We start from the raw sequence: 19,328 nt of genomic DNA on the forward strand, positions 1-19,328 counted from the left end.
GGGTTTCACAGGCTAAAAAATGGCATGTATAAATAAGCCATGGTTACTACATGATATCCTCACAGGCAAAATAAAGGAGACATGGTCTAGGGCAGACAACACTGAAACAAGCTTACAGCTGTTGATAACAACATCTAATCACTGACAAAAACAAGGATTACTTGGGTGAGGTTCACAAGAGATGATGTGCAGTATGGTATTATTTATTATTTTTATCAGTGAGTTAGATGATGGAACAAGGACTATCACATAAGATGGGAGGGATTACAAGAATTTTGGAGGCCATGAATATAATTCAAAAGGCACTCAAGTAAACAGAGAAACTGGAAGCTGCATTTCTCTTATGAATGTGTGCAACACACTGCAGTAATATAGGAAAGTTAATTTGCACATATTCAGGACAGAAATTCAGCAAAGAATTGATTGTTGGAGATTCCAAAAAACAGGACCTGATAGCTACAATTTATCACAAAATGTACATCAACTATACTCATACTCTTAAATAACAAAAATCCAATCAGTAATCCCACTGAGTTGTATGATCGCATAGGAGACATGAAGTAAATGTCTATTGTCCTCCTGAGATCTTTGGATAGCAGTTTCTCCCTGGAAACTTCAGTGGGGAGTTCAGTGGGGCTGTGCTGACCTTGGTCAGACAGTAAAGGAAGCTGCCTGTAATCAGTCAAAAGCTTGAGCTGATCAAACTCGATTCACACATGGATTGGGTAATTCTTGCAGCTCCTGGCAAGGTTCCTGTCAAACATAGCTAAATGGTAAAACTGGGGAAAATTTATCTGGTAAACATAAACAGCTAACCTGACCATAATTGGATAAGTCACCCTAAAAGAATGCTGCAGCTTACACCCTTGATGGAAAAAAAAGTTTGTACTAAGGGAATAATGAGAAAGGATTGAGCATTTCCTCTTTAAAAAAAAAAAAAAAAAAAAAAAAAAAAAAAGGAAGGCTCCAGGTGGATTGATCGATATAACTGTATCCTTTCTAAAAGAACTGAAACCCTATAGGAGTTGCAAAGAAATGTGGCTGGGAAGAACAGCAAGAGTGAAAATGAACAGATGGGGAGATAATGGCAGACTGGCTGACGGAGCAAAGCAGCAGACAGAGTGAGCAAGAACAACTGGCAGGGAAGGCAGCTATTGGGAGCAGTAGGCAATGGTCCTGGCTGGTAGGGAATACCTGGAGGTGAACAGTGTGAATATCAAGGTCGAAAGCATTGCTCCAGTGAGGTTTAAGTTTAAAGAGCAAAAGAAGTTAGTGGGTTCTTATTGTGCTTTTGAAGGCATATCCTCCTTCTTCTGTTGGAGGAAAAGGTAGTGAGGCTAACATTGCTCACTTGAAACATGAAGTAAAACTTCATAGAGAAAAAAACAGGTTCTCTGAAAGTTTTGTTGTTTTTTTTTTTTCTCCTGCACGGATAAGGCTTTGTTTATTTATTTGTTTGTTTGGAGGGGAACAAGACAAAAAGGAAAAATGAGGCAGCATAGGTTTACTCTGGGGAAAAAAGAAAAAAAAATCACAATTTACAAAGAGGTTCAGAAACACTTGATTAGCAGAGATTAAAATAAAGAAAGAAGCTATACTTCCAGCTGTCACAGCTAAAACCACCTGGCTGGCAACTCTAAACCTTCTAATTATTATCCAGAAAAATGGGCTAGAGAAAGTTGCTTTCTTTTATTTTCATAAAGGCTTAGAAGTAATTGGCCTTGATGTATTTTTGAGAGCTGTTAGAAGTTTTTGATGCCATCTCTACATCAATAACGGCTTTTTTGTTTGTTGTTTATGAGATTGAAACAGCATAAGACTGTCCATCTATTTTTATAGAATGAAGAAAATACAGGATGGTAGGTGCAAGACCCCTAAAACAAAAAATTTGTTTTAAAATAGATTTACATTATCATTTACATCACATTTAGACCTCCAAACGGAGGCTGTATTATGGGTTAAATATGACACAGAAGCCTACATTAGGAGCAAGGAGAGAGTTCTGCCATCCATTTCCCACACAAAACACTCAAATGGAGTATGTGCAGATTTTAGCTGACGATCCCTCTTGCAACACTGCATTCTGATCATTATTTCTACTTACAGTGCCATATACCTTACATAACCTGCTTGAATTACTTAGGACAAATAATGAATATGATCTGTATAAATCAAATAAAAATATAAACCAGGATATTTTTATCTAAAGAATCACAAATAAAAACAAAACCAACTTTTGGCAAATTTTCACATGGTAATCTGTATGCCTTTTTTTTTTTAAATTTTATTAAATGTATAATTGTTGATGAATAGTATCTAAATACCCTGTAAAACTACTCCTATACAAATCCCAGCAGTTCTTTATTGAGAAAAAAGCCTCTGAACCATCCAAAGTTTCCAACTTTCTATTTTTTTTTCAAAATAGTCCATTATTCAGGTTTAATTTTTAAAGGTTGCAGCTTGTAATTTGCCCACAGAAAAAAAAAAAATTAAAAGAACAGTCTTCCTTCCAGAAACTGAGCTTACAAGTATGAGTGGCAGCTCTCACCACTGGTGCCAGCAGATTTCTCAGAACAGAACCTGTAGAAGTATATTGAAATAACTGAAGGAGAGAATCAAATAATTGCTAGCTACAAGGATGCTTGAAGCAAAAGGAGGCCTGGGCTTCTTTTTCTGTAGTTATGTGCAAATATATCTTCTGACTTAAGGATAGAAAATAACCCTATCTCCAAGTGCATATATGGCATGTAAATATTTTATAAACAATTAAAAAACAGTATTTTCCCCTGTAAAGTGTAGTGGGAAATGGCACTAACATCTTTTTGAATTTTTTTTAAGTATCAGACATACTTAAATATTTGCTCAGGAATTCATATGTGGAAGAGTCAGAAAGAGGCAAAAGCCTTTTGAAATGAGATGAAGTACAAAATTCACATGCTTGGATCACTTCCTGAAGTCAACAATTGCTAATAGGTTTTCTTAGTAAAACAGGCTTGAATACTCAAGTGTGTATGCTTGAATGTTATGGCTATTTACATTTCCCTTTGCTTCTTGTTGTTATTATTATGACTACACAAGTACGGAAGCACATGATCATTCAACAGGAAAATAATGAAACCAGTTTTCCTAGGTGGTTTGCTAGCTAGGTGGAAACTACACAGTGATGGCTGAAATTTTTCCAAGTTTTTTTTTTTTGGAAGAAAATATGGATTCGACAGACTTAAAATGTTTTGACAACTAATGAATTTTGTTGAATGTAGATGCAAAATCAATTATTTCTAAGTCAAAGTATTTCCTTTCAAAAGCATCAAAGCAAATATCAAAGACTTTGCTGTTTTACTGCAAGGTTGAGTCAAGAACATTTGAGCTCAGTGCTGCCTCTTTACCCAACTTCACTGGGGATACCAATACCCAGACTCATTAATACCAGGACAACAGAAAAATAGAGATGATCTAATTTCCACTAACACTCAGAATCAAAACATGTATCAGCAATTTATTAAGTTGATTCCTATGACAAATATATGGCATAAATTATCAAATTTGTCTCAGTTTTACAAGGATTTTTTTCATTTCTATGAAGTAGGCTAGCCTTTTCCAAAAACCTACATTTGGTAAGGCCACAAGGTGAAAAAAAAAGGAGTCAGCAGTTGAAGCAAATGCTAAAATGTGTATCATCTTTTCTTTTTCTTCCATGATGATATTCTCAGGTGGAAGTGACATTAAAAAAAACAAAGCATTTAATTTTTCTGTTGTCAAGGACAGCAGAAAATGTTATCCTAAGTTCAGACAACGTCACAGTAAGTTTACCTTTGATTCCTGACTACTATCATATAGCAAGTGAGTTTTAAAAGACAATTTTTAAGTGAATGCACTCTCACTAAAAGAAATAGGGTGGAGAAGAAGGCTGGAACAGAATGCTTGGGTGATCGTCCCATGCTGGGGACTGGTTATTGAACACTCAAGAGAATACATGAACTGTCCACCATAAATGCTTTTTCTAATGCTAGCCATAATGTTAATTTGCAGGCATAATCTCAGATACTTCAACTCTAAAACTGAACTCTAACAACAAAGTAAATTGATAAAATATGTTTCACATTTGAAACTTTTCATTACAAAAACTTGTTCAGTCTTGTTAATTATATTCCACCCTCTCTCTCAAAAGGCAGAAAATAAAGGGAAAAAAAGAAACAGAAAAAAAGCAGCAGGGACTAAAAGCATAAGGAGAGACAAAATTTCAAATTCTTAAGCTGATACATTTTTTCACAATTCGTTTTTAATCAATACAATCTACACATTCTTTCTAAGCTACCATCCACATGTAGAGCAAAGCAAAATACTGAGCTCAGCGAAAGAAACCTAGGATATAGTTTTTCAACCCACCACATAGTTGTATGTTTAATGATACATGTTAATAGAGAGATGATGGAAAATTATTTTGCAATAAAACTTTCTGGATAATAGCAACTACATTAATTTTAAACTACTATTCAACTCCCTGCTGCTTCTACCTACTGGAATGCAGAGGATTGCACGGACTACAAAGTTCTGATGGTCCTTCAAATTAGCTTCCTTCTCCAAACCTCTGAAAACAACTATAAAGAAGCTGCAGAGAAGCGCTAAACTCTATGCTGTGGTTGAAAGCTGTCCCTCTAAACTCCCCCCAAAACAAAGGCAAAACCCTCTAACTTGCCACATGCAGAAAGGATAAACTGCCAACCCATTACTGGTAACTTCCTACAAGATCATAGTTAAAATACAGAAGCATTCAAGGTATTGTCCTCAGAGAACCACATTCACTTATATATTTATCAACACCTCACAGCCACCTATCCACTAGAAAAAAACCCCCTCAGTTAAGCATGCATGAATAATAAAACAAGAACTAAATCTGCAGCAGCTGTGACAGCTCTAACTTTACTCATAATGAAGCAGTGCCAGCAAAAAGGTATTGCTCAAAGTCTAGGCAAATCAAATGTCATCATCTTATTCACAGAAATTCTTACTGACAATTCAGCTGCAATCATCATGCTGAAGTAAACTCACCTAATCAGTTTGATCATTTTAAACTTATTCTTAATGATTAACTCATAAATTCTGCATTTATGGCAATGGATTGAAAAATATCTGTCAAGTCCTCTAATGCAATTGTATGACCCATGCTCTTAATGAACATAAATGTTGTTCTAATGACAATTATATTTCAGCTATGTATTTTCTTAAGGTAATTACTAATAAATGCAGAATTTATCCATATAAATGCAGAAGGTCAGTAATGTTCACATTAACAGAATCATAGAATGATTTGGGTTTGATGGGGCCTTTAAAGATCTGCTGCCTTTTCTTAGTTTGCAGTGGTTGTTATACAGGGAGCAGATCAGGCTGCCTTACTCAGTTCCAGCCTCTCTCTGGATGCAATTTGTCTTTGGCAGGGGAGCTGGAAGTAGATGATCTATGACATCCTTTCCAACCCAAACCATTCTATGATTCTCTACTTCCTCTTCTGTCTGCAGAGTGATGAAGCGGTTCTGCAAGGGCACCTGAGGCTTCAGGGTAAGTCTCTTCCTCCTGCAGGTCCTTGCCATTGCAAACTTCCATTCTGATGCATTCTTGGCACTCCATCTCTTCTGTGTGTGCCAGTGGGGGAGTTTTTGGCTGACTGGCCATGGGCTGTGAGTCCACTGCAGATTGTGCTTGGAACCAGTTATCTAACTCCTTCTTGGTCTCCCAGATGTTATGCAGCCTTCTCACCACCTCCTGCTGCTCAGTCACCTGCAGCAGGAGGTCCTCCACCTGGGCACACCTTTTGCAGGCCAGGAAAAAGGTCTCGGCATGTCCTGAGGTCTGCACTGCACTGCACTCTCTTTCCTCAGCAGCTCCATCTGGGTGGAGGTACTGGCCACTGCTGGGATAGGTGGTGCAGACCCCACAGCTGGAGCTGCAGTTTTTGCTCTCAGACACGTGTCCACTGTTGCACCTTCAGGGTCAGATAGGATAAGTGCCCTTGGCCTATGCCTGGTCACAACAAGGTTTCTGAGTTACGTGCACAAGTCTCTTCACTCGGCCTAGGAAAATGTATTTCCTAGAGCATCTGGACCTCACCATTAAACACACATAGGTGATTAAGATGTTTCAAGCACTGAACTATGGAAACAATAAATGAAGCTAGACTAGCAAATTGTTAAAAAAGGTATTCAAACACATCTCTGCCACAGAAGCAACAAAATTGGGAAAGAGAGAAAATTACATTGCTTTTTAATGACCTTTTTTAGGACAATCTAATATGAATTACTTTGGCTGAGGCTGCATTGACCCTGACAATATGACCATTAAAGACTTTGATATGCTATTCACAACTTGCCAATTACCATCTACATTGACATAAACACTCAGTTTGGAAATTATTCCTTTTAATTAAAACGTGATTAGCATCATTTTAGTTAAAAAGATAAAAGTTTGTAACATTTCAGATAATTTTCTTTCCTAGCTCAGATTTCATTTAAAGCATTGTATATTTTGGCTTTTTTTGCAAGGGACAGAAACAGTTTGTAAAAAACAAAGGCTATGTGGTAGCAAGACCCAAAGCCCCCAAAATCACTCACAAAAATAGGTCACAAAGCTGAGTGCCAGGAAAAAAAGAAAGCATCTACATAATACTCTGACAACATGGAGATTTAATTCAACTTTGCCACAGAGTATCTATTAAACCAAAGAACAGCAAGTTCACATTATTCATCCTGAAGGAAGCATAGAGTTATACCTGAGCTACAAATGTTTCATCAGATCAGACCCCCAGGACCCTGTTCTTATTTACACAGGCCTTTCCTCACACACATTTGAGGTCAGTACACATATGTACTGAATTTCTTTACTGCCAAACAGAATTGTGAATGTATATTAATGCAAATGAGACTCCAGCCCCCCTAAAAAACCTGTCTGCTTTAGTGTTGGACCTACCCTGAATAAATTAGAGTGAGTAACAAACGAGCATGCTTAATTCTGTTATAAAATCATTTACTACTGTGGGGTGTGGGAGTGTCTGTTATATTTTGCTCTTAATAGTGCTTGAAGGAAAGGGTGAGGTATTTAATACCTTCCTTGCCTCAGTCTTTAATAGTAAGATCAGTGTTCTTTGGGCACCCACTCCCTGAACTGGAAAACAGACATATATGGAGCTAGATAGGATCCACCCAGGAGTATTGAGTGAGCTGGTGGGAGGGCTCACCAAGCCACATTCTGTCATTTTTTAGCAGTCCTGGCTGACTGGGGAGATCCCAGTTGACTGGGGGTTAGCCAATATGACACCTATCTACTAGAAAGGCCAGAAGGAGGATCCAGGAGGTCAGGCCTGTAAGTCTGACCTCTGTGCCAGGGAAGGTTATGGAGCAGATCAGCCTGAATGCCATCACACAGCATATGCAGGAAACCAGGGGATCAGGCTCTGCCGTCATGGGTTTGTGAAAGGCAGGTCCTGCTTGGCGAAGAGTGGCTGGAAAGCTCCCCAGAGGGAAAGGACCTGGAATTGCTGGTTGATAGAGGCTGAACATGATCCAGCAATGCATCTGGGTGGGCAAGAAGGTCAATGGTATTCTGGCTTGTGTCTGAAATAGCATGACCAGTAAGAGTAGGGCAGGGATCATTCCTCTGTATTTAGCACTGGTGGGGTTGCACCTCGAATCCTGTGTTCAGTTTTGGGCCTCTCACAATAAGAAATGCCTTGAGGTGCTGGAGTATGTCCAAAGAAGGGCAATGAAGCTGGTGAAAGGGATGGAGCACAGGTCTTATGAGGAGCGCCTGAGGGAGCTGGGGTTGTTTAACCTGGAGACGAGGAGGCTCAGGGGAGACCTTATCACTTTACAACTACCTCAAAGGAGGTTGTAGCCAGGTGGGAGTCATTCTCTTCTCTCAAGTAGCAAGCAATAGGACAAGAGGAAGTGGTCTCAAGATGTACCTTGGGATATTTGGAAATTTTTTTTCACAGAAAGGGCTCTGGAACAGGGCAGTTGCACAGTCACCATCCCTGGGGTACTTTGGGATATTGTTGAGTGGTGGACTTGGTAATGCTGGGTTAATGTTTGGACTTGATGATCTTAGAGATCTTTTCTAATCTAAGGCATTCTATGATTCTACCCTGAGAACAATGGATAATTACTTTTTTCAGCTGACTCAGAGAGGTACAGCAGCACAGCAACCAGTTATGTGCTTTCTCACTCTGGCTTTTGAAAATTGAAAATATGCTGTGTCACATATTGCTTTGACTAAACTAGGCTGTGGATCTCCATCAGAATATCTCCTATCTCTTATGCCAAAACCCTGACCACCCAACTGTGGCAACAGATCCAGAAACTAATTTAAAAAGTAGGAGTAACATATAACAGTTGCATAATATAATAATCATAATTATTATTGAAATAAGTTACATGTAAGGAAACAATATATACATAAATCTATATACACATGTGTGTATATAATATATGGTATGTATAAATTTACATGGGTACAACTTTAATTTTGGAAAAGAGAGATAGCAATAGGAAAGCAACCCACAGATTATCTTGGTTTGATAGTATGGATGGTTTTATCACATTAGAATGGATGCTATGTTCTATTTAGTCCAGTTTCTGGTACATTGTAAAACAGTCTCTGCACAATCACCTTGTGAAATTACTCCACCTAAAAGATGTACTACTTACCCCATGAAGCACCTACACCAAAAATCCTATACTACAATCTAATTCAGGCAAAGGCACCTGAATGAAAATGAAAAATGGAAGCACAGAGAAATTGTGCAACAAGTCTAAAGCTACACAGCAGACTAACATGAGATTACAAGATCTGAACTCCCACATACACTACGTTAAGTTTTCTTTCAAATCACACTGAGAAAACTCACCTCCATCTACTGTTCAAGATATCAAAAAATATATCTGCTCAACAAATTTGTGGAGCAAGTCTTTTCATTCCATGCAGCCAAAGAAACCACTGTATTTAAAAACAGAATTCACAAATAAATGATCACAGATGGATATTGTGGTGGGAGTTTTTTTGTGGTTTTGTTTTGTTTGTTTGTTTTAAGAAATAGTATTTTACTCTAAGCATAAGCCAAAATTTTGGTCTTGAAGAGGTGAATACAGAGTTTCAAGATAGAGTAGAAAAACCAGTCTTTTGAAAGTTCCACTTTCAAAAAAGGTTTTAAAAGATTATTTTTATAGAGTTGATTTTAACAGCACAAAAAGCCCTCTACATGATATGAAGGTAGCTTTGATGTTAGCATATTTATAACAATGTTTTATTCATGTATTTCTTTTGTAGCTCAGTCACTAACAATTGAATAAGCTACATACAACTTTACTACTGCTAGTTGTGCAATGAGAAGGATCATATTGCTTTCTGATTGCAGTAAAACAAAATGAAATACATTACTTGTCTGTTCTATTATCAGTAACAAATGCAGTGAGTGTGAGATATGACATGTATGGCTACTTTTCAACAGAGATGTCATACATATGGAACACTTCTTTTCTTATACATATACGAAAGATTTCTGTATTTTCCAAGGCTGCATCTACATCTGTGGAGCCAAGCTGCTGAAGCACGTTGCCACACTATCCTTTATACTTGATTACAACAGATATTTTGTGATAACTATAGTTAAAGGGAAGGGGCATATTATGGACCTAAAGATTTCCATCCCTAAACAGTGGAGGTTTTAAATTGCTTTGTTAGTAGTAATAGTATAAAAAAAAAGCCATACTTATGTCCAACTCCTCCTTTCGGCTGTCATCTGAAATTTTTTTTAGTGCAGCATATGAGGGAAAATTATAATCTTTTTAAATCTATGGAAATGATGAATCAAATGTTAAGTTTCTCCTCAGATTAAATGAAGATTGCAGTTGAAAACTTTTTAAACTTTTTTAGCAAAGCAACTTGCCAATGGCTATGGATGATGACAATCGAGTGTCACATGAAAAAGTAGAGCATTGCATTGAAAACTTCATTACAGTGTTTGCAAGGTACTAAATTACCTTCAAAGAAAACTCCAAGCTATCTCTGCTCTAGAAAAAAGGAAGTAAACGACCAACTAAAAAAATTATGCAGTGATAATACTCTTATATTTCAAGAAACATGAAGAAACACAACACTGGTGCCACCTTAACTAGAAGACAAACACCCAAACTTCACATCCTGCCACCCCAGATAAGCCATAAGGAGACCTGTTACTCATCCTAGCTCCCTCCTACAGCCACTGCATAAACATGGCGTATCCCTTACATTAATACTCAAAGACTAAGGGAAAAGTCATAGAATGTGCAAATTACAGAATCCCAAGGATAAAGAGTCTTCAATCTTACATTTAAACAGGAAATTTTGGAGAAGAAAAAGAATCCAGACATTGGAAGAGGAATTTTATGAATTACCCTGCACACATGAATTTATGTTTAATCTGATACCATCAGTGTCCTTGTCATTCGTCCTCAATTTCAAAGGAATTTGGCGTACATTAAAAACAAATAGTAGGAGTAGTTTCATTTCAAAGATTATGACTACAAAATCTGTGGCTTTGGAAGCATAGTGGGAATCCTTAATTCACTGTAAGCATAACATGAATTTAGGATCCTTTTGAAACAGAAGAAATTACCACTCTAACTCATGTAGATGCTGATGTGGTGCTGTTGTGTAATGCAACAGGAATGATTCTCCTGGTGACCAAAAGCAATTTCGAACTTGTTAGTTCTACTGTATATGCAAAAGAAAAAGACAGAAGCATCACAGATGTAGTCAGAAAAGGCAATGGAAAACTAAAAAAATCTTAGAGGAACACTTGTAATACAAACATAGAAGAAAGCTCAGAGAGGGCATTTCAAGCATAATCTCGGCACTAAGGGGAGTTTTTAGAATAAAGAGACTCCCTTTATTATTTCTAATTTTCTTTCATTTAGGAAGATATAATTTTATGAAGATTTGTTCTGCAAACAAATAAAGATGCATTGAATATTATAGGCAATCCTCTCATCACTATTTCTTCCCAGCAGAATAACCTATGAGAATCTAAATACCTACTAACCATTTAGCTTAAAAGACAGTATGCTATATACTCCCTTTTGGACATAACTGGACTACAAATATGACACCGATCCTAATTATAATTCTGATATTACACTTAAATCACTTAGCAGCACCCAAACCAATATTTGAAATAGCTAGGTACAGTTCTGTTAAACTGTTCATCAAGAATGCCATTGCTTTGCCATTGTAGGCACTCCAAATGATGCTGGAAGTTCCCTTGGAAGCACTGCTGAGAGAGAATTATGCACTGCATTTTTTTGACCAGTTGTCCAGGGGTTTACTGTGGATTCAGCTAATGCCACAGGCTTTTGGCAGCTGGCAGTATGCACAGTGTAAAACGTCATTCAGCTTTACTGTCTCAATCACTGTGCTCCACAGAGCAGAAAATTAAGTTTGACAGATTTAAAGGAGGTTCTCATCATTTACTGTAATTCATATAAATCATTATATATATGGCTTTAAAATCCGGTCTGTAACTTCCAAAGAACTATGACTGAGTCAGAGTGGTTATTTTATAACATAATAGGAAAAAAAACCCACAACCAAATCCAAATTATGAGTTCAGATCAAATGCTCATTTTCATTCCCATGGACAGAAGCATTGTCATCATTTCTATCTTTAAACATTCTGTCTTTCATTTTCAGAGGAGAGTAACTTCTATATCATCTAACCTTAGTTAACATGAATAGTAGTATTTTCTTCCATATTGTAACTGGCTAGGAATTTTCTCCTGGAACTACATTTTTATTGGAAAGAGAGGATTTTTAGGTGACTTCTTAGTATAAAATACATGTCAGGTTTCATGAACTTCCTGTAAAATTTAAGCAGCATTCTACTGAATTCTGCCTGGTACACACTACTTTCAGGATGCCACATTTACTCTGTTGTGGAGAGGTAACTCAGAAGCCAAGCCTCTCCAATGCCTCAGGGATGAAAACTGTCCCAAATCTGGAGAATCCATGAATTTATGTCATGGAAAGCACTGTATTTCCAGTGTTCCCAGGCATGCTATGAAGCACCCTACCTGGGTGTCATGGTTTGAGATGGCCCCAAAATCCAATTCCCTAGCTCCATCCCCCCTCCCACATCTCAACCTAATGTGAGATGGGTTTTTCCAGACAAAACACACCAGACTCAAAGTGGGGGAAAGGGAATATATTACAATGACTGTACAAATAAATACCATATCACATTATACACATGATCACAACTATCTCTACCATGACATATAGTATTTACAGTGGATCAGATCTCTTCTCCCCTCCAAACAAAAGTCCAGGAGGGAAAGAAGGACAGATCCCTTCCAGTCCTTAAGCAGCAGCATCTTCTGAGGCAGCAGTCTGTCTGTCTTCTCCACATGCAGCAGCTGATAGCTGGATTTCTACCAGCACTCACGAGGGAGGTATTCAAGCCTCTCTCGGCCCCATCGCCTCCAACCGAGGGGTCTTCCGTGGGCTTCGTAACCCCAGACAAGGTCGTATCACCACGTCATATCACGAAGACTCAGGGGGGGTCTTCGTGACGGGCCGGTATCTCCAGGAGACTCAGCTCCTTGCAGGGCCTCTGTGCCCTGTCTCTCAGGCTGCCACCGTGGCAGCAGTGCAAGGGGGGGGAGAACCAAGGTCAACTCCCCCCGCATTCCTCTGGCCGTCCCGGTCCAGCTCCGGGACGCTCTGAGCTTCTCAGCTCCTCTCTCTCTCTGGTGCTGCATGTCTAAAACTCTTCTCCTTAATAGGAGTCCATCTCCCTCTTTTCTCAGAGGGATCTCAAAGGAGTTTGGGGGGCTGGTACAGTCTTACCCCAAACTCTGTCTCTCAGGCTGCTGGCTCTCTTTTTCCCGGCTCTCCTTCCAGGAGTCCTTTCTCTGGTGCTGCATGTTGCTTCTGCTGCTCCTTCAGTTCAAGTTCTTATCTCTGGCTCTCTGCCACCGTTTCTCTGGTCAGTGCCGGCTGCTGCTCTGTGCCCATGGAGAAAACATCTCCCGGCATAACTACAGGCACCTAGCCCAGCTTTATGCTGTTCCAGGTCCCTGCAGTCCCCAGCCAGGGGCTGGGAGGCCCCAGGGGGCCCAAGGGGCTCAGAGCCCCTTCCTCGTGGCTCTACAACATGGCCACCTCTCCTACAACAACCCAAACTACAACTCATCTTTTCCGGTGAGCTTGTGGGATGTTGACATTTTTGCAGGAGCGCCCATTGGACAGAACTCCAAAACTTCCAGGGGTTTCCACCCCTTGGGGTCTACCACTTTTCTAGCCTCTGGGGGAAAACAAGATTCAAACCATGACACTGGGAAAGACTTCTTTGAGTTGCTGGCCCCAATACATATGACAATTCCTATATACATAGCCAAATTATTCCCCTTTCTGTTTCACTGCACAGCCCTTGGCCTCTCAATGTCCACACTGCATACATATTAGTTTGCACACAGACTCCTGCTTAGAGCAATCCAAGTAGTTCCCTTAGTGAGAGAACCTGAACATAGAAGAAAAGATAGTATGGTCCAAGATCTGTACACTACACAGGCCAGTTCACATTGGCCACTGTAAGTCTTGCTTCTTGGTCCCATACCAAAGAGTCTCCCAAGAATGGTTCATCTTGGTCTTCAGCTATACTTTCTTTGGCACATACTTTCTTTAAAACTCAAAAATTTTCCATTGGCCAGACAGAGTAACCCTGAAACTCAATTCATTTGCAGTAAAAGTCAGGGTTGAATGCAGGGCCTGTGATAATGCCCTTAAACATGATACTGAAAGTGCCACTGAGAAACTACCTTCCTTTCATGCCCCCTTTGTACCTCTATTGTTGACACCACCAGTTTAAGAACTACAAGAGGTCTTGATGTGTCCTTGAAGCCTTTGATATTTACAGAAGTAGCGGTGTGTTACTTCTTTTCATATCATCCAGCTGTCTTATTTTTATGACAATGATGGGGAAAAGAACAGATAAAATACTAATGTATTAAATAATTTCTCCCATTTCTTATCTCAGGTTTGAAATACTTGAGTGTTATCAGATATACTTGATCCTTTAAGGAAAGGTGCCTGTGATGAGATACTTAGTACATTTTGATCTCTAGTGACAATTATTTGAAGATTGAGAGAGGAAAATAAAGTCTCATTTCACTATGATCTTCAGGACCCTGGCAATTTCCTGGTTATTGAGAACTCTTGAACAGAAAACTTCTATCAAGTCTAGAGCTCATCACATGGCTTTAGTAACACAGTGTCTAGAAGAAAACACAGACAGCTATCAACAACTTGGTTAAAGTTTCAGCAAGCATTGAAAAATACAGAACTGCTGCAGCTTCTTTTCCCTCACAAGCTAAACCTCTTCATTCAACTATAAATAGTCACACACTAGTGGCAGGACATTTTTTAGAATCCCTACAGCTATCTTGACTTAGTGGTTTCTGAAATTGAAAGTTTAATGTCCACCATTTTTCATCTTTGTTTATTGTCCTCTGTCACTGGGGCACACTGGACCCACATCTTAGGGGAAGCCTACTGCCTTCATGGGGATTAGCTTTAAGAGGTGAAGAGAAAGTTTTCCTACCCTTAAGAGTACTATCCACTATTGATTCCTCAGATAGGCAGCAATGAAGGAGTGTGCAACTCCAATGGACTACAAAGATGTGTTGAGATTATGCGGTGAGAAAATTAGAAGTGCCAAAGCCTAACTAGAAGTTCATCTGACTACTGCTGTAAAACACAATAAAAATTTTCCTATAAATACATTACCAAAAAAAGGAAGGCTAAGGAGAATCTCCATCCTTTACAGGATGCAGGGAGAAACACAGTAACAAAGAATGAGGAAAAAGCTGAGATACTTAATGCTGCCTTTGCCTCAGTTTTTAACAGTAAGACCAGTTTTCTCCAGGTACGCAACCCCCTGAGCTGGAAGACAGGGACAGGGAGCAAAATGAAGCCTCCATAATTGAAGGGGAAATGGTCAGGGACATGCTACACCACCAGAGGAGACCTTATTGCTCTCTACAACTACCTGAAAGGAGGTTGTAGAGAGGTGGGGGTTAGTCTCTTCTCCGACTTAAAAAGTGATAGGATAAGAGGAAAAGGCCTCATGTTGCACCAAGAGAGGTTTAGTTTGCATATTAGGAGAAGTTTATTCACCAAATGTCTGGCGCTGGAAAAGGCTGCCCAGGTCATTAGTGGAGTCACCGCTGCTGGAGATATTTAAAAGACGGGTAGATGTGGTGCTTAGGGACATGGTAAATGAATGAATTTGGCAGTGTTAGCTTAAGAGTTGGATTTGATGATCTTAAAGAAGCCTAAAATCTTAACTAAATGTAGGCTTAAATTATTACTTTAAGCAAGACTTACAAATTACAGTTCCACAGGTACTCAGTTTCCCAAGCCACTAGCATGCAAACAGCAGATGGCACAAACTGCAATTAGTGAGGTATGAGTTGCAGATTAGTACCATTGACTGCTGGCTTCTGTTATTCTCTAAGAATCTTCATGGGGAATGCGAGAAGGCATACTGTAAAGGTATTGGACAATTTTCCTTTTCCAGAAAGAATTTTACTTCAGTTCAAGAAGAACTGTAAATATTCTTCCTCATTTGTGAAACTTCAGTCTCAACCATGAGTGCTGAATTCAGTCTCAATCATGAATGCTGTCAGCTTCACGCATCCAGTTCTGCCTGAGTGTGCTCCTGATGCCCCCATGGTATATCCTACTTCCCCGAATAAAATCAAAATGCATGGGACACAGTCAAGTCTCACTCAGTTTCTACCAGTGGGCTGATTGATTTTTTTAAGAAAGAATAAAAAAAATTATAAGAAATGTATAAGAAAGATCTAATGAAATAGTTACCTCATCTGCATCTTTTTAACTGGTTTTTGTACACTTGAATGCAAACTATACATACAGTTTGATTAGTCCTGCTGTGTACTTCTCAGGGTACTGCAATTGGTTTAGAAGGAAATCTGAGAGCCACTTCTGAGGTGCACCTAAACTCAGGAACTATGTCCTTACACATTTTTAATTGGAAAAAAAACCCACTAAAACACCAAAAACCTGCCACCCCAGCAGCATCACCCAGTGCTTTGAGACTCCACAGCAGTTTTCTCAAAATAAAAAACTCAGAAACTGCCTATCTAGTGGTCAGCCCAAATGAAGTCAAATGAGAACCAACAAGAAGCTTCCCTTGCCTTCCCCCTTATGTTCCTTCAGGGGAACAGAAAAAGAAATGAGAGTGATGGAAATAGAGGGAAGGACTACTATTTCCATTACAGTATTCATCTGTTTCTTTAAACATTGACCTTTAAAGTTTCAGATTTCAGGAACGGAAAAAGGTCTCATCACTGCATAGAAAAATGAGCAAAGGAAGACATCTACTCTTCTTCCTGCCCTGCAAGACACAACAGGAACAGAAGACAGAAATGTCCCCTCTAATAGCTATTTAAATGTCTTCATTTGAATAGAACTTGATGTGATTTTTATCTGCTTAAGAAGGTTGTCAAAATTCCCTCTACCACAGCAAACCATATGAAAAATCCTAACAACCAAGGGGTTTGGGTTGTGATGGGTAGGACTACACAACAAAGGAGGAAAGCAAAAGCAGAGCATGTCTCACGTGCACAACTCCTGCTCCAAACACATAGTTCAGACACCACTATGTGTTCCACAATGCGTTTTACCACAGCAACATAGAGCATGTGGTTTGCTCAGGAACGGAATACACACAGAGTACATGAAGTCTCTGAGAATCCACCCTCCCAATCCCCATGTAGGGAAGTAGATAGCACATTATTAGTCAGAACAACAGCTTCGTTCAATTAAGAAACCCACTTTACAACCTGGTTCTGAATTTGTTTTCATTGTCTCTTACTAAATCCTGGTATAAAAACTGGTTCAGAGGCCTTCCCCTCCCCTCTTTTACAACTGACAAGATAGAGGTTTCATTTCATCATGAAAGATGAATACTTAGTCCGCATAGTTAATGCTTGGGCTGGGGTAGAGGAGGAAGTAATTCTCTGCTGAACTACCAAAGAACCAGATATGCAGCCAGGTTTATGATCATCAATTCGATACACATTATTTCATCATAATTTTTCTTATCTGCCTATTACATTTACTCACATTACATTCAGAAACATTTCAGGAGTCATATTTTATTCTCCTATCCTCCAGTGTGTCTGAGTTGACTTAAATCTTCACATGCCTTTTCTTTTTAAGTCTGCTTTTAGTTGAAAACATCACTTTCTTGAAGAGAATCTGTCTGGAATTGTCAACCAGATTTGTTCTCCCTTGAGCAGAGTCAGTCCATTCTTTCTTGTCTTTTAATCAGTCAGTCTGCTCCTTCTGTTCATTATTAACCGATAAATACCTCCCCCCAAAATACATGTTCCTGGTTTTGGGCTGCAATCTGTGTTTCATGTCTGAGACTGCAAATGTAATCTAAACATCTTTCCTCAGTCCTGCAGCAGCATGTTTCACATATTTCAGTCAGAAATATATGTGTCCATTTGTCTTTCTTACAGGCTCAAGAGTTGTCTTTGTGGGTTGATATTTGTGCCTTGTAGTCTTTTATGTTCAGTAGGTCTAAAAAGATCTTTTTTATAATCACTCCAGTATCTCAGTTTGAGATCGTATAATCATGCTGGGCCTCATCTGCTTTGCATCACTTGGCAATTTAGGTTGTGCAAGCTATATGAAATGCTCACAGATTTTCATAGCAATGGCATACACAAGATGTTCCAGCTTACATTGAATCCACTAACTACAATAGACTGGTAAGGTTTTTTGGTTTTGTTTCTGTTTTAATAGGTATTATACTCAAAAATATCCCTTTGTCAAAATGTGAAGATGGCAAAGTCACTCATTCAAATGTTTGGAAATGCCAAAAGTAATGCATGCACCATTATGTTCCAAAGCAGCTGAGAGTTCTTAGTGCTTCTGTAAACTTCAACATGTTTTCAAGTCCAGCAACCAACTACCTAAAAGTTTACTTAACTGTTATGACACACCATCACCCTGACAGAATCATAGATAACATACAGCTCTGAAAATCCATTCATCCATCCCAGTCATCCCTCTACTTCCTCAAGTTTGTTTCTTATTCAGTACATGTTCTCTTGGGCAAGTAGCGTCTACAGGTCAGGGCCTTCGTGCTAGAAACCCTGACTTGGGTACCTCTGATCCTGCCAATTGGTGTCTCAGACACTTCTTCTCTTATAGCCAGCAAGCCCTTCATGGAAATCTTGCCCTGCTCCCCAGCTTCTTGATTGTCTTCAACACCAACCACTTCACAGCAGTCTCTACTGCTCTAGCTCAAAAGTCCTAGTGCCCTACTGGGCTTTGTCTGAGATTTTAACATGCTCTTTTAATGCCACAGAAATGGTTAATCTCTGCACATTAAAGAAAATAAAAACCAAGCTGCCATTCAAACAGAAAACAAAAGATATTAATCATTTGATATTATCACCACACAGCATGTGTGCACATATGACTAAGACATGAGGGAGGAGAACCATATGTGCCAAACTATTTGCAATGCAGACCTGAAGAGGTTTTCCAAATCAGGTCACAGAGAATCAATATAACATAGACCCAGATGCAGTATTTTCACAGTCCTAACAGAGATGAGGTTGCATGAGGACTTCTTGGGTACAATTTATGCAATATGGGTTTTCATAAGACTGAGGTAACACTAGTAACATTGTGAAAGTAAAAAAAAAAAAAAAACCCACCAAAAAAACCCCACAAAAAACCCCAACAACAAAACCCTGAAAAGATTTTGTAGAGTTTATTTCAGTTTAGTTCAGGAACTGGAGCTGCTCATTTGCATTACTGACCAGGTGTCTGTAAAGGATCAGTAGCATCCATTTCCATCTCTGTATGGTTGACATGTTGCCAATTTTTTCTAGAAATAGACATTACAGAGGCTAGCTATCTCTTCTTACCTTCCATTTCAATCACTGCAATCTGCTCTGAACTTAGAAAATATTTGAAAAATTCAGCTGGCATAGAAGTAGGCAATATTTCAGAGGTAAACCATTTGGAAACAGCCATCTGTGCTTGATAATGGTTGGAAATTTTAGAAAAATGCTACTTTTCGCTCTCTTTTTTTGTCAAAAAAATTCTCAAAGTTTTTTCACTAGTTCCACTCCTTTTACCCTTTCTGCAGTGGACTTCATTACTAGTAGTGAAAAAAAGACAGCTCTACAGTCAAATTTTGTGTGACAGTCTACAAAATACTAATTCATTTGTGTTGACTAGAGACTATGGCACCCCTG

At 38.9% G+C, this 19,328-nt stretch overlaps 1 protein-coding gene across 3 annotated transcripts in view; it reads right to left on the reverse strand.

Annotated features, from left to right (window-relative positions):
* DLGAP1 (DLG associated protein 1) overlaps positions 1–5,474 on the reverse strand; it is a 364,067-nt gene extending 358,593 nt beyond the window's left edge. For 2 of the 3 annotated variants that reach the window (XM_008925543.2, XM_018081188.1), the window contains exon 1: positions 5,395–5,474. The gene's annotated coding sequence lies outside the window, so the exon portion shown is untranslated. Of the gene's footprint in view, positions 1–530; positions 647–5,394 lie in introns of all 3 variants that reach the window. The other variant, XM_018081195.1, reaches the window with a different exon arrangement.
* Between the last annotated feature and the right edge of the window lie 13,854 nt (positions 5,475–19,328).

Source organism: Manacus vitellinus, unplaced genomic scaffold (genome assembly GCF_001715985.3).
Source record: "Manacus vitellinus isolate BGI_N305 unplaced genomic scaffold, ASM171598v3 scaffold_1_pilon, whole genome shotgun sequence".
Taxonomy (NCBI): Eukaryota; Metazoa; Chordata; class Aves; order Passeriformes; family Pipridae; genus Manacus; species Manacus vitellinus.